At 45.7% G+C, this 15,525-nt stretch overlaps 1 protein-coding gene and 1 long non-coding RNA gene across 4 annotated transcripts in view; one reads left to right on the top strand and one right to left on the bottom strand.

Annotated features, from left to right (window-relative positions):
• LOC119169162 (uncharacterized) overlaps nucleotides 1–15,525 on the top strand; it is a 472,562-nt gene that overhangs the window by 267,524 nt on the left and 189,513 nt on the right. The window lies entirely within an intron of this gene.
• Nucleotides 9,425–9,740, bottom strand: LOC142796191 (uncharacterized). Its single transcript, XR_012893605.1, has 2 exons — nucleotides 9,592–9,740; nucleotides 9,425–9,516 (listed from the first exon to the last, which is right to left on the bottom strand). It is a non-coding gene; the product is annotated as an uncharacterized LOC142796191 (long non-coding RNA).

Here is a 15,525-nt window from a genome sequence, read left to right as displayed (position 1 = left end):
ATGAGTTGCAATTCGTCCCCTGAGTTACTCTGCAATGCAATGTCGTCGGCGAAGCGCAGGTTACTAAGGTACTCTCTATTAACTATTATCCCTATTTGTTCCCATTCTAGGCTTCTGAAAACCTCCTGTAAGCACGCGGTAAATAGCATTGGGGAGGTTGTGTCCCCCTGCCTTACACCCTTCTTGATTGGTATTCAGTTGCTTTCTTTATGAAGCACTATGGCAGCAGTTGATCCCATGTAGATTTCTTCCAGGATGTTTATATATACTTCATCTGCGCCCTGATTACGCAGTGTCTGCATGAAGGCTGATATTTCTACTGAATCAAACGCCTTATCGTAATCTATGAAGGCTATGTATAGTGGTTGGTTATATTGTGAGCATTTTTCTATTACCTGATTGATAATATGAATGTGGTCGATTGTGGAGTAGTCAGTTCGAAATCCTGCTTCTTCCTTTGGTTGATTGGATTCTAATGTTTTCTTTACTCTGTTAGCAATTACTTTTATAATTATCTTGTATACTACAGAGAGAACGCTATCAGCCTGTATTTCTTCATGTCTTTGTCATCTCCTTTCTTATGTATTAAGATGATGTTAGCGTTCTTCCAAGAATCTGGTACCCTTCCCGTCAGGAGACATCTCGTAAACAGGGTGGCTAGTTTTTCTAACACAATGTCTCCTCCATCGTTCAGCAGATCTGATGTTACCTGATCCTCACCAGTAGTTTTGCCTCTTTACATGCTCTCCAAAGCTTTTCTGACTTCTATCATTACTGGTGGGGTGTCATCTGGGTTACTGCTAGTTCTTATAGTATTGCCGCCAGCACGTAGTGGGTTGGCAGCAAGAGCGGCTCTAAATCTGGAGGAAAAAAGAAGATCGCGTTCTTCTCTGCTCGAGAGCCAGCCACGACTGACGCATCGTCCTAGAGCTAGCTACCCGGTCGTTCAATAAATCCCCCAGTACTTGTGACTTATCGTGACAAACTGGTGGAAGGTGCTGGGTAGCCTCACGGATGCTGCAGACCCCCCCAGGAAGCCGTAATACGAGTCCAGTGCCAGTCAACACTCCCGTGCATCGGACCAGCCGCCGAATCAGGGGATTGCCTCCGGAAGTCAACGATACTGCTCCCACCACGTCAACAAACATGACCAGCACTTCGGTACAAACCTTGGCAACCGGCACGGGAAGCACGTCGCCGAACCGCTATACGTTGGAAAGCCCACGGGCACCGCCGACGTTCCATGGTACGGAGCGCGAAGACGTTGAGGACTGGTTGGCGGACTTCGAGCGCGTAGCCAACTTGAATCAGTGGGACGACGTGGCGAAACTGGGTCGTGTCTACTTCTATCTCGAAGACGGGGCTCGCACGTGGTATCAAAATCGGGAGGAGCAGTTGACGACGTGGCCCGAATTCTCTCGTAGACTTCTGCAGACATATGCCAGCAATGACCGCCAAGAAAGAGCTGAACGAGCTATTCTTGCCCGCGTCCAGTCGCCAAACGAAACTGTTACCGCGTACGTCGAAGACATGACGCGCCTCTTCCGACGGGCCGATTCAAGAATGACTGAGGACAAGAAGTTGCGTCACTTGATGCGCGGTGTCAAGGACCAGCTTTTTGCCGGCCTCGTGCGAAGTCCTCCGAAGACGGTCGCGGAGTTCTTGTCCGAGGCCGTGACAATGGAAAAAATGCTGCAGCAGCGATCCAACCAATACGACAGGCAAGTCAGTGGCATGTCTACTGCCGACATTTTCACCGCCACTAGAACCAACAACGACTGTCTACGTGAACTCATCCGTGATATAGTACGTGAAGAGTTACAAAAGGCTGGTGTAACACCTCATCCTACAGTCAGCTCTATTGCAACTGTGATCAAGGATGAGCTGCACCAGGCCCTCCGGGACACCTTGCCTCATGATACAGCTGTGCCAGCTCCTGCTGAATACCGCCGTGAGACAACCTACGCGGAAGCGTTGAAACGCCCTGCTGCAACGCCGCCATTATTCGTCCATCCTGCTCCTGCTGTTTCACTACAGTCAGCGCAGCACATACCGTACTACGAAGGCACGTACACGACACCACCGTTGGCCTTTGTCCCTGGTGCTTCTGTCGCCCATCGTTCAGTGCAACCAGTTCAGTACATCGACGATCGGCGCACGTCTCCTCGAAAGTCTGATGTTTGGCGCACACCTGATCGCCGGCCTCTGTGCTTTCATTGCGGAGAAGCTGATCACTTGTACCGCCAGTGCCCATATCGCCGTCTTGGGCTTCGCGGCTTCTCTGCGTACTCGCCACCACCCCGTTACGGTCAGAGACCACGCGACATCCAAAACTACCTCTCCCAGCAGCATGCACCACCATCTGCCGGGCGCCAGTCGCGCTCGCCATCACCGAGGCGATTTTCATCAACGCCCCAGCGATATTCTACCGCACGATCTCCCAGCCCCCGCCGGAAAAACTAGCCGAAGCGACCTCTGGGGGCGGGGTCGCTGAACGTCGAAGCGCTGAAGACCTCCTATTGACGCAGAACTGTACAAAAACTGGTCCGACATCACCTGCTGCTGCAAAGGATAGCCGGCTTTCACTCGACATAGCAGTAACAATTGATGGTTGTGTAGTTAATGCGTTAGTGGACACCGGCGCAGACTATTCCATACTGAGCGGGAAACTGACAACGCAGCTGAAGAAAGTTATCACACCATGGCATAACTCGCAGATTCGGACAGCTGGTGGCCATGTCGTTACTCCACTGGGTGCCTGCACAACTAGAGTACAGATTCAAGGGTACACATTCGTAGCAAGCTGCCTTGTTCTACGTGAATGCCCCCGTGACGTCATTCTGGGAGTTGATTTTCTACAGGAAAATGGAGCTACCATTGATCTGCAAGAGCGCCGCGTCACGTTCTCAGCCCAGCGAGCAATCAACGTGCAGGATGACGGAATGCGTGTCGACGTACTCCGTATTTCTGAACAGAGCGTGACGCTTCCTCCCCGAGCCAGTGTTCTAGTCGACGTAACATGCTGTGGTTTGAGCGATGGCGATGTGGTGGCCGAGACAAATTTAGAACACCTCCTGCAGCAAGGCATATGTGTAGCGAGAAGTGTAATACACGTTCGTGACGGCCGATCTGAATTGCTCGTTACCAACTTTTGCAACGAGCATCGACACCTTTTCCGTGGCACTTCGATAGCGTTTGCCCACGAAGTAGCAAACGTAACCAACTGTCTCACGTCAGAAGTAGTGGATAACGCAGACACATCAATGAGCAACATTGACATCAATCCTGATCTGTCCACCGATAACCAGACTGCGCTGCGAGCGCTCTTGTTCGAGTACAGGTCTTGCTTCGCAAGTTGCTCGAAGATCCGCCAGACGTCCATCACTCAACACAGGATCATCACGTACGAGGACGCACGCCCAATACACCAGCACCCCTACCGCGTGTCGGCTAGAGAACGTGAAGCGATACGTACGCAAGTTCGCGAGATGCTTGACGATGGCGTTATCGAACCATCCAACAGCCCGTGGTCATCTCGAGTCGTGCTTGTCAAAAAAAGGACGGGTCGCCACGCTTCTGCGTCGATTACCGAAAACTTAACAACGTGACCAAAAAGGATGTCTACCCGCTACCGCGTATCGACGATTCGCTAGATAGACTTCGTCGTGCCCATTATTTCACTTCTCTCGATCTCAAAAGCGGGTACTGGCAAATCGAGGTAGATCAGCGAGACCGCGAAAAGACAGCCTTCGTGACTCCAGACGGCCTATACCAATTTCGAGTACTCCCTTTCGGCTTGTGTTCAGCGCCGGCGACTTTCCAGCGAATGATGGACACTGTCCTTACAGGGCTGAAGTGGCAGACTTGTCTTGTCTACCTTGACGATGTGGTGGTCTTCTCTGCCACGTTCGAGCAGCACCTTCAGCGCCTGCGCAGCGTGCTGGAGGCTATCCGATCGGCGGACCTCACACTAAAGCCACAGAAGTGCCACTTCGGCTATAAAGAACTAAAGTTTCTTGGACATGTAGTTAGCGCCGAAGGAATCCGTCCCGATCCGGACAAGCTTGCCGCTGTTGCCGAATTACCAGCTCCAGTCGATAAGAAAGCCGTCCGGCGCTTCCTTGGTTTGTGCGCCTACTATCGCCGATTCATTCATGGCTTTTCACAGATAGCAGAACCTCTGACTCGTCTCACAAGGGACGACACACCGTTTGTCTGGGAAAACGAGCAACAAGCAGCTTTTGATGAGCTGCGACAGCGCATGCAATCAGCGCCCGTTCTCGCTCATTTCGACGATGATGCTGACACGGAGGTCCATACCGACGCTAGTAACATTGGGCTCGGTGCAGTGCTCGTTCAGCATCAAGAAGACATCGAAAGAGTGATAGTCTACGCCAGCCGCTCTCTATCGCGTGCTGAGGCGAATTATTCCACTACGGAGAAAGAGTGCCTCGCAGTCGTGTGGGCAATCACCAAGTTCCGCCCGTACCTTTATGGTCGTCCCTTCAAGATAGTGACGGACCACCACGCCCTCTGCTGGTTGGCAAGCCTGCGCGACCCTTCAGGACGGCTAGCACGGTGGAGCTTGCGGCTGCAGGAATTTGACGACACCATCGTCCATAAGTCCGGCCGTAAGCATGAAGACGCTGACACACTGTCACGCGCGCCCCTTCATGTCGGCAGTCAGGAAGCAGAGGAAGACGAAGGCTTCCTGGGCGCCATTAGCTCATCAGACTTGAGTAAACGGCAGCGGGATGACGCAGAGATTCGTCCGATCATCGATCATTTAGAGGGCCAGGACACAATCATACCACGTCATTTATTCCGCTCGTTGCCGTCATTCTGCCTTCGAGATGGTGTGCTGTACAAGAAGAACGCTCGTTCGAACAGCCGTGCCTACCTCCTGGTGGTTCCTCGAGACATGCGAGACGACGTCCTCTTCGCTTGCCATGACGAACCCACATCTGGTCATCTGGGCTACTCACGAACACTTGCCAGAGTGAGTGAGAGGTACTATTGGCCAGGACTTTCGGCAAGCGTCAAGAAGTACGTGAACAGCTGTCGGGAATGTCAGCGCCGAAAGCAACCATCTGTTAAGCCAGCTGGTTTGCTTCAGCCCATTGAAGCACCCTGCACGCCGTTCGACCAAGTCGGCATGGACATTCTCGGGCCTTTTCCTATGTCTGCGGACAGCAACAAATGGGTGATCGTCGCGACCGACTATTTGACACGCTACGCTGAAACCCAGGCGATCCCACGAGCCACGGCTTCTGAGGTAGCACAATTTTTCATGCGCCACATCGTGTTACGACACGGTGCTCCTTCCAGTGTAATAACGGACAGAGGGACGGCATTCACTGCGCAGCTTACGGACGAAGTTTTCAAACTGAGCAACACCAGACACCGACCGAAGGACAACTGCGTACCACCCGCAAACCAACGGACTTACTGAACGACTGAATAAGACCCTCGCAGACATGATCTCAATGTACATCGACGTACAGCACAAAACATGGGACCGGATCTTGCCTTACGTGACCTTCGCGTATAATACCGCCGTGCAAGAGACCACGCGATTCACGCCATTTCGGCTTCTCTACGGCCGCGAAGTGCAGACCATGCTAGACTCAATGCTACCGTGTCAGGACGAAGACGAGTTGGCAACAGACGCCGAAGAATTCGCAGAGCGTGCCGAGGAAGCCCGGCAGCTCGCGCGACTGCACATCGGCCAGCAACAGCAGGCAGACGCACGACGCTATAATACCCGCCACAGAGAAGTGTTTTACAGCCCCGGAGATCAAGTTTGGGTGTGGACGCCCGTCCGCCGCCGTGGCCTTAGTGAAAAGTTGCTGAGCCGGTACTTTGGCCCATATAAAGTGTTACGCCGCGTCAGTGACGTGAACTACGAAGTGGTTCCGGACTCAACACCCCATGCACGGAGCAGGACACGGCTGAGGCCGGACGTCGTTCATGTGTTGCGCATGAAGCCATTTATTGCGCGTTGTTCGTAACTTTTCCTTTACCGTACAGCGTTCTTTGTGTTTTTTTGTTTATTTTGTGAACTTACTTTCTCGTTCATTGACGTTTACTATGTTGGCACGCTCTTCAATTTTTACTTTCACTTCATCCGAATTTCCATTTTTTTTCACGTGCCTATGTAGTAGCATCGCGGTGCTGCTATGTACTTTCCTTTCCTCTTTTTGGTACTTGTTGCTTTTTTTCTTTTCGGAAGGGGGGATAATGCCGCCAGCACGTAGTGGGTTGGCAGCAAGAGCGGCTCTAAATCTGGAGGAAAAAAGAAGATCGCGTTCTTCTCTGCTCGAGAGCCAGCCACGACTGACGCATCGTCCTAGAGCTAGCTACCCGGTCGTTCAATAAATCCCCCAGTACTTGTGACTTATCGTGACAGTATTAAGGTCGTGGTTGTCCCGGCTAGTGTACCGATCTCTGTAAAACTCCTCCGCTATTTTATCTATCCTATTCATATTGGTAGTTATTTTGCCTTCTTTGTTCTTTAGTGCATACATCCGATTTTTGCCTATCCCAAGTTTACTCTTCTTTGCTTTGACGCTTCCTCCGTTTTTCAGAGCGTGTTAAATTCTCTCCATGTTATACCTTCTTACGTCGGATACCTTACGCCTATTAATCGGCTTCGAAAGCTCTGCCAGTTCTATTGTGTCTGTTGTACTTGAGACTTTCATGATTTGACACTTCTTAATGAGATTCTTCGTTTCCTGGGAAAGCTTGCCAGTGTCCTGTCTAACTACCCATCCTCCAACTTCCACTGCACACTCCGTAATGATATTCGTCAGATTATCATTCATTGTATCTATGCTAAGGTTGGTTTCCTCACTAAGAGCCGAGTACCTGTTCTGAAGCGAGACTCAGAATTCCTGTACTTTCCCTCTCAGTGCTAGCTCATTGATTGGCTTCTTGCGTGTCAGTTTTTTTTTTCGTTCCTTCCTCAAATCTAGGCGATTTCGAGACCATACCATTCTATGGTCACTGCATCGTACCTTGCTAACCACTTTGACGTCCTGCACGATGCCTGGGTGTGCACTCATTATAAAGTCGTTTTCGTTCTTATTTTCGCCATTAGGACTCCTCCATGTCCACTCGCGGTTCCGTCGTTTTCGGTAGAAGGTATTCAAAAACCGTAAATAATTGCGTTCTGCAAATTCTACTAGTAGCTCTCCTGTGGCGTTTCTAGTACCGATGCCATAATCTCCTACTGCCTGGTCTCCCGCCTGCTTCTTCCCTACCTTTGCATTAAAGTCTCCCATCAGTATTGTATACTGTGTTTTTTACCTTACTCATTGCCAATTCCACGTCTTCACAGAAGCTTTCAACTGAAGCATCATCGTTGCTGGATGTATGCGCGTAAGCCTGTACCACCTTCAACTTGTATCGCTTATTAAATTTAATTACGATACATATCACCCTTTCATTATTGCTATAGTATTCCTCTATGTTGCCAGCTATGTTTCTGTAAATTAGGAACCTTGCTTCCAGTTCTCTTCTGTCAGCCAAGCCCCGATAGCAAAGGACATGGCTATTCTGTAGCACCGCGTAGGCCTCATCTGTCCTCCTAACCTCACTGAGCCCTATTATATCCCATTTAACACCCTCCAGCTCCTCGAACAGTACAGCTATACTTCCCTCACTAGATAAGGTTCTAGCGTTAAACGTTGCCAAGTTGAGCTTCCAATGGTGGCCTGTCCGGATCCAGAGATTCTTAGCACCCTCTGCTGCGTTGCAGATCTGACCGCCGCCGTGGTCAGTTGCTTCGCAGCTGCTGGGGACTGAGGGCCGTAAGTTATTTGACGTATGCATGTGGGAGGTAGTGGCCAGATACTGCACCAGGGTGGCCAATCCTTCTCTGGTGAAGGAGTTCGTTCCCGGCAATTGTTCCCGGTGAGGCCGCACCCCAGGCCTCGTAATGCAGTTCCATCATCACGCGGATTTTTTTATCCGGTTGGGAACCGCGCCGCGACACCGGGATTTGAACCACGAACCTTTTGCAAGCGAGGCGGTCGCTCTAACCACTACGCTATCGCTGCTTATATATATATATATATATATATATATATATATATATATATATATATATATATATATATATATATATATATATATATATATATATATTTATATATATATATATATATATATATATATATATATATATATATATATATATATATATATATATATATATATATATATATATATATATATATATATATATATATATATATATATATATATATATATATATGTGTATGTATAAATATATATATATATATATATACATATATATATATATATATATATATATATATATATATGTTATATGTATATATATAGAGAGAGAGAGAGAGTCAAGTAGATCCTCCGTGAGCGGTCAAAACGTGGTTTATTTTGACATTTCGGCCTAGAGTCTGGCCTTCAAAGGATTGAGAATACAGTTTGTTGGTGCTCAGCTTTATACAAGCTTAAATCAGAGGGGGAAAGAGAAAGAAGAAAAAAAACGAAGGAGAAGAGAAGGAAAAGAAAAAAAGAAAAAAAAAAGGAAGAATATAAGGTGGACTCCCCCGGGCACCCCCTTTGATTCTTCCTTCCCCTTCTCCTTCCATCTCTCTTCCTTTTTCCCTTTTCACCTTTAGGATGTTAAGATGTCTGCGGTCTGTGTATCATTCCTTTCACTAACGCATTGTTCCCGACCAGACGGCACCTCCTGGCTCTGGCGGGTCGGTGTGGGGGGAAGAGAGCTTTTTTTAAGAAGTTTAAGCCTTTAAAGGCCAACTGCAACGAAATTTCGCACTCCGTTACATGTCACTAAATACGTAGGGTAGCCAGAGAAAGTGCTGCCTGCCAAATGTGACCTTCGAAGTACTAGTGCTTGCCTTACAAAATAACTTTCAAACAACGTGATTTTTTAGACCGAAACTAGAAAAAACGACGCCAATACGGTTCATCGGAAGTGACTTTGGCTACAGCTCGGCCGATGCAAAGGAATTGTCTGCTCTTCGCTCTTCAAGTACGTGCGTTGAAGCCGCGGCCCTGAGCTTTCCTAGATATTAACATACAAGAAATTAAACTGCGTGAACATGCACAGTGAAGAAAACATAGTCGCATGCTTATAAAAAAATATCCGATTCAGTTTCTCTCGCAGAACATGTGCCGCCGGTCTTTTGCATACGGCGGTGTCTCTGATGCTCACAGCACATACATACGAACTTGCAGGCTGTTAATCGAATCATTACAACCAGGTTAAGTTCGCGGTAGCGCGGAATACGAAAAGTACTTTTATTTCAGACACCTAAAGACTGAATTGTGTCATTCAAACCTCTGCAAGCGACAGACAGCGAGTACGGATGTGCACTTGCTGTAACAGTGCCCTAGCTTGACAAGAAGATAGTAATACACACAGATACACTTTATTTATTATCGCCATTCATACAAAACAGGCTATCTTGTCTTGCGCATCGTACAGGACCGAAGGGGGAGGGGGGGCTTCCTGCATGTGTTGGGAAAATAGGAATAGAAAATTAGAATACATAAATACTTGCTAGCGCTATGTACGTATACTTGCCTAAAACCATTTGAATCTCCTGTACTCCAGCGGCGGGAACGTTTTCCTTATTTTTGTAACAACGCTGCTGGGCAGGACGACGCGGTTTCCTCACCCAAGGCGGCCGTAGGCCCACCACACAAACTGCCTGTAGCCAGTGTACCTGTATCGTCTTGTAAGAAATGAAGAGAACAGTCAGACAAAACAACAGGCGATAAACACTAATATGTAAAAGTTCATCTCTTACGCATTTAATTCGACGACGTCATGAAAGCGCGAGTAGTAATGCTGCAGCTTCCTGTATTCCACCTCCAAAATGAACGGAGTCAGGCAGTACGTCACAAACTGCAGGTTTTATGTGACGCACGCCTGATTCAGTTGTATTTTGGCCGCGATGGCAGATGGTTCAAAGCAACAGATGCACTCCGCACATGCTTTCATTACGGCACAATGATGACAGCGGCACCTGAAACCAAATAAACGCAAAATGTTATTCGCCGACGCGATCGCACGTGTGCGTGCATACGTACCACTCGGTGCTCATCCTTCTGCTCGCGTCTGGATTTGGTTCCAATGACGAGTGCTGTGACTGCTCAGCATCTGCTCCTTCCCTCTTTGGCTCATAAAAATAAAGTTGCACGCCAAGCGTGTTTGGCACGGCGTCATCATCCGATGCGTCGTCAAATTTGGACATGCTGGTGTCGGACATCCCGCTACCCTCGTTGCCACGCTCAAGGAAAACGTAGTGCACACGTGCACGAGTGACAGGTTTTGGCAGTCACTGTAGAAATGAACAAAAAAGTGCTGTTTTGAGTTTATATTTTTGAAATAAAATGTTCCCGTTGAATGGCGCACAGCCTTCCAGTTGTTTTTTTTTATAGATACTAGATCTAACCACGGAAATACCCCCAAAACTTGCTAGAATTTCGTTTGCTGTTACGGTATCTTTTCTAGGACTTTTGAGCCTTTGCATAAGCCCCTGCATAGCCAAAGAAAACTAGGCTATTTTAATTTTTTTTATTGAAGTGAAATGTGATAGCCGGCGAATCCGCTACTCAAGAGATGTTGTGTGTTATGTAAAGCTTAGTTTTTTTTACTAGTGCTCAATACTTGCAACAAACCCTTGTGACGGTAACAGTTCATAAAAAAAACGAGAGGGCATTTTCATGGAAGCTTTCAATGACGAAATCGAGCATGCAGAGCAGAACACATTCTTTGAGAATTGCGATTTTGATATCTGCAGAATGAATGTGCTTTTAATTGCAAAGTAGAATGACAATTAAGAAGGTCAGTAAGGCACTTGGTAGGATGGCCAAGGAATTCAAGAATAGCTAGCTGCACCAGCTACAGCACATTAAAACTAGCAGTGGCTATCAGCAATATGTCAGAATCAAAAACCAGTTTGGCATAGGTTACAACTACATGTTTCAGCATGTATGAAGTATGTATCAGCATGTATGAAGTGTAGAAAATGCATTTCAGAGTTCATTGCAGGCCCCATGGGAAGCACACATATGGGTGGCATCAATGCACAAATGACACATGGGGAACCAACAAATGAAAGCCAGAAATGTTTACTTTATTCATATATTTATCACAACACAGCCAGTCTAAATGTCACGCTTTTGGCATGAGAGGGTGATACAATGAATGTTACAATATATCAAAGTACAAAAAATACTCAACACATTACACAGCAGTACACTTAGTGTAAAAAAGAACCTCCATTTACGAAGCAAAAATTGTCACATACACTCTACAATTTCAACAAGTGTCGTCCAAACGAAGGCAATACCAAAATTGTCCAAAGTAGTGCTAAGCAAGTTTTGCTGTGCAGAAAAAAAGAAAAAAAAGTTGCAGCACCAGGTTCCACTTGTAGTAGAGATAAAGTCAGCAAAAATACACCAGGGCATATCAGTATTCAAACCCAACAAAGAGAACATCTGCAAATTAATTGAACTAAGCTGTAAAAGATATGAAGGAGCAGCTGTCAAACAGATAGAGAAGATAATGCACTATTACCTGAAGAAACGATATCAGATCAACATTTCCAAGAATCTCTGGTGGCGATATATTCGACACGTGGAAAATACGCAATAATAACGTGCTGGAGCACCAACAGAACCATTCGTAGGTAATACTGTAATTCAACAAATTTTGTTGTTGGACCGGTTGGTGATGAATTACTAAACAAGGTGCTGCACAAAAAAATAAACATGGACGAGAAGAGCCAGCCCGTCATTCTGTTCAATTTTTTTTTGTACAGCCTCTTGTTTAGTATTGCAGCCATAAATAACTTCACCAAACAATGGCCATCGAGGATCTAGTATTCGCGGACAGTGATTACAAAGGGCCAGTTTGCACGCTCATTCTGTCCATACATGCTGATAATTTAGGATTAGAACTTGGAATCAGAATTTAGGATTCATCGAAAATGCAGCCGCCGCAACCACGATTCGATCTCGCGACCTGCGGGTCAGCAGCAGAGTACCTTAGCTACTGGATGACTGCGGCGGGGCAGCACAGAGAAGACCAGAGGAATTATGATATACTCATGCACAACATGAATCAAGTACGAAATTTCAGCTTGAAGTTGAAAGCTTTGCTGCAATGGAGGGCACTGGAGTGTCAATGATCCATGATACCTAAACAGAGTTCAGGCTTCTCTTAACCTAAGGTGACAAGCACATTTATGTTTTAAAGCACGCAAAAATGTACCCCAATTATAATTGTACCACTCTAAATTGCTACACCTGTTATGTATTATTACTACTGATTATGAAGGCTAATGTAGTGGAGGGCTTCAGAAATTTCGGCCATCCGGTGTTGTCTGCTTGACATCTATAAAGCTAGTACACGGGCCTTCTCAATCCGAAAAGGCGTGCAGTAGCTGAATTTCATCCCGGGCTTCGGATCAGTTCTTCAGCACGACAAACTAGACAAACATGGTGGGTAATCTGCACATGTAAGCATCATTATTAAGCGCACCACTTCATCTTCGGTCAGGCAGCTTTCAAAGACCTCGACTCACAACTAAGCTTTCCATGTAAGCGTAAGTCACAGTAATATTGCAGTTGGTGTAAACCTTTAAAATAGATGCCGATACGTAGAGCCGTAACTGCTGCTGCAAAGTGACGCTGGGTGAAACGGGCCTCCGCTCTATGCCGGAACACGAGCAGGTGATCAGCGCAGTAGATCCACGCAGATGATCCCTTATTCACCAAGGATAGCCGACGCTGATATTCGTATAGAATGCACGAACACAGATGGCTCAGTCAGGTGGTGAAGCAGGCGTCGAAAAGCTGAAATGGTCGGTAGCACAGGACCACCGAATCCGTGGCAACCGTCGTCCAACAGCACACTTGATTTCTTTGTAATCGTCCAAAAGCCTGCGGAAGCGTTGAAAAACCTTTAGAATAGATGCCGATACGTAGAGCCGTAACTGCTGCTGCAAAAAACATTATCGCGCGCTTCTGTTCTTGCGATAAGAAGCAAGAATTTTTAAGCAAGGCTCGCAAGGCCAAACTGCACACGAATGATCTCATATTCCCAGGCCCTCATCATTATCCTCTGTATGTAAATGACCATCTCACCGTAGAAAACAAAAGGTTGTTTGCGAAAGCTCTTTCCCTCAAGAGAGAGTAGGGTTGGACGTTCCTTTGGATGGATAATTGCCATATTAAGGCGAGGCAATCAAACGAAAGTAGGGTGCATCGGATTCGCACTGAAGCTGACGTTTCTATCTTTCGATAGATCTGGTCACTTATCTATCTAGGAAACTCTGCGCGTCTAATGTCGTTTTATTTTAGTATCAATAACTTAGATTCCTTCTTGAATAACTGTGCCATTTCAAGAATTCACATTAACGCGCGTGTTCTAAGAAAAAATCATGATGAAATAAACACTCTTTTACACTCTTTCAAAAGTTCCTTTTCCCTCGTCTGCATCTCGGAAACATGGCTTACACTAGAGGATCAAAACTTGTTTGGCTTACAAGGTTACTTGTCAGAATACTGCAATCGCACATCAAGTAGCCATGGTGGCGCAGCCATCTTTATCTCACCTACTTTGCCCTACAAACGCAGATCTGACCTTCATATTGTCGTCGATAGCTGCGAATCTGTTTGGATAGAACTATACAAGCCTTCATCCACTGGTAAACTTATCATTGGAACTTTCTATCGGTCGCCTTCATCGTGAATTTCTGAGTTCTTTTCAAGTCTCTATGCGGTCCTTGAAACATTATCATGTGAACGTAAAAATGTTGTTATTGTGGGTGACTTAAACATTGATTTACTTGAAGATACTTCCAATCGCATTGAATATGCAAATTGTTACCAAGGTTTTGGTTACGAGTCCTTAATCACACTTCCAACTAGATTCATTCCTGGCCGCAGTAGCACACTCATTGACCATGTTCTGTCTAACTTTCTTTCACCTGAACACAGTGGTGTTCTTAAAGTAAATATTGCTGACCATTACCCTGTTTTCTTCTCATGTAAAAACTTCAAGCATAATCGCGATTTAAGATATTCTAAATCAATTCTAATCAAAGAAGAGTATGTGAACCGCGTAACAAATGTCGACTGGTCTTTCATTGAAACATGCACTGATGCCAACTTAGCTTTTGATTTTCTTTCGTCTCGTATATGCAAATGCATTCATGATAGCGTCACGGTAGTAAAATGTAAAAGAATATACTCAGCATCCCATAATCCCTGGATAACGAACAGTCTATTGACATGCATGCGTAAAAAAGAAAACCTCTACAAAAAAGTCAAACGCCGTCCTTTCAATATGAATCTAAAACATCGTTGCACCCTCTATTCTAATACTCTCAATAGACTCTTAAAAGCAGCTAGAAAAAGTTATTACGAAGAAAAAATAGCGCGTGCTGGCAACAACTCTAAAGAACAATGGAAAATTATTAACTCCTTTCTAAACAAGAACACGTCCGAATTAACTATCACTGAGCTTCAAATTGCTGACCGTGTCTTAGATCAGCCAATTGACATTGCGAATGAATTCAACTCATTTTACGGTAAACAAGCTTCTAGTACACCCCCATCGTCCAATAGATCTCAGGTCCGCTCTTCACAATCTTTCTACCTCTTCCCAACAAACCCTAACGAAATTATCAGCATTATTCATAATCTTAAAGTAACTTCTCCTGGACTGGACGGAATTCACTTGTCCTACATTAAGCTAATTGCCAACCATATTGCCGTCCCTCTATCCCGCATTATCAATCCAATATTCAAGACAGGTACATTTCCATCTCAACTAAAACAGGCCAAAATAATACCAGTGTTCAAAAAAGCCAAGAGAACTTTCATATCTAATTATCGCCCCATAGCTATCCTATCATCTTTTAGTAAAATAATAGAAAAGTGTATTGAGAAACGTATAACTAATTACTTGTCTAAGTTTTCCATTTTAACTCCTAGTCAGTTTGGTTTTCGACCTGCTTTCTCGACTAATCTTGCATTGTTAACTTTCACTGATAAGAATAAAAAGGTATTGATTCTGGTGAATTAGCTGGAGCATTGTTCATTGACCTAACCAAAGCTTTCGACTCACTTAATCACAGCATCCTGAAAACCAAACTCACGGCGATTGGTATTGTTGGACCTGTTGGACCTGCCCTTACACTCATTAAAAGTTACCTCTGTAATAGACAGCAGGCTGTTTATGTTCGCTCTACTTTATCAGATTTTCTTACTACTAATCAAGGTGTTTCTCAAGGGTCCATTCCTGGCCCGCTTTTATTTTTAATTTACATGAATGACCTTCCCCTCTCAGTTACTAACTCTCTGCCCTTTCTTTATGCCGATGACGCTACAATACTTGCCACTGGTAAATCAATTGACTCTTTAACGCTAAAATTACAAAAAGATCTAAATAACATCTTAAGCTGGTGTCTCACGAATTCCCTCAGTATTAACCCTAAG

The sequence above is a fragment of the Rhipicephalus microplus genome, chromosome 2 (genome assembly GCF_043290135.1).
Source record: "Rhipicephalus microplus isolate Deutch F79 chromosome 2, USDA_Rmic, whole genome shotgun sequence".
NCBI classification, from domain to species: domain Eukaryota; kingdom Metazoa; phylum Arthropoda; class Arachnida; order Ixodida; family Ixodidae; genus Rhipicephalus; species Rhipicephalus microplus.
This window is presented reverse-complemented; position numbering and strand designations above follow the sequence as displayed.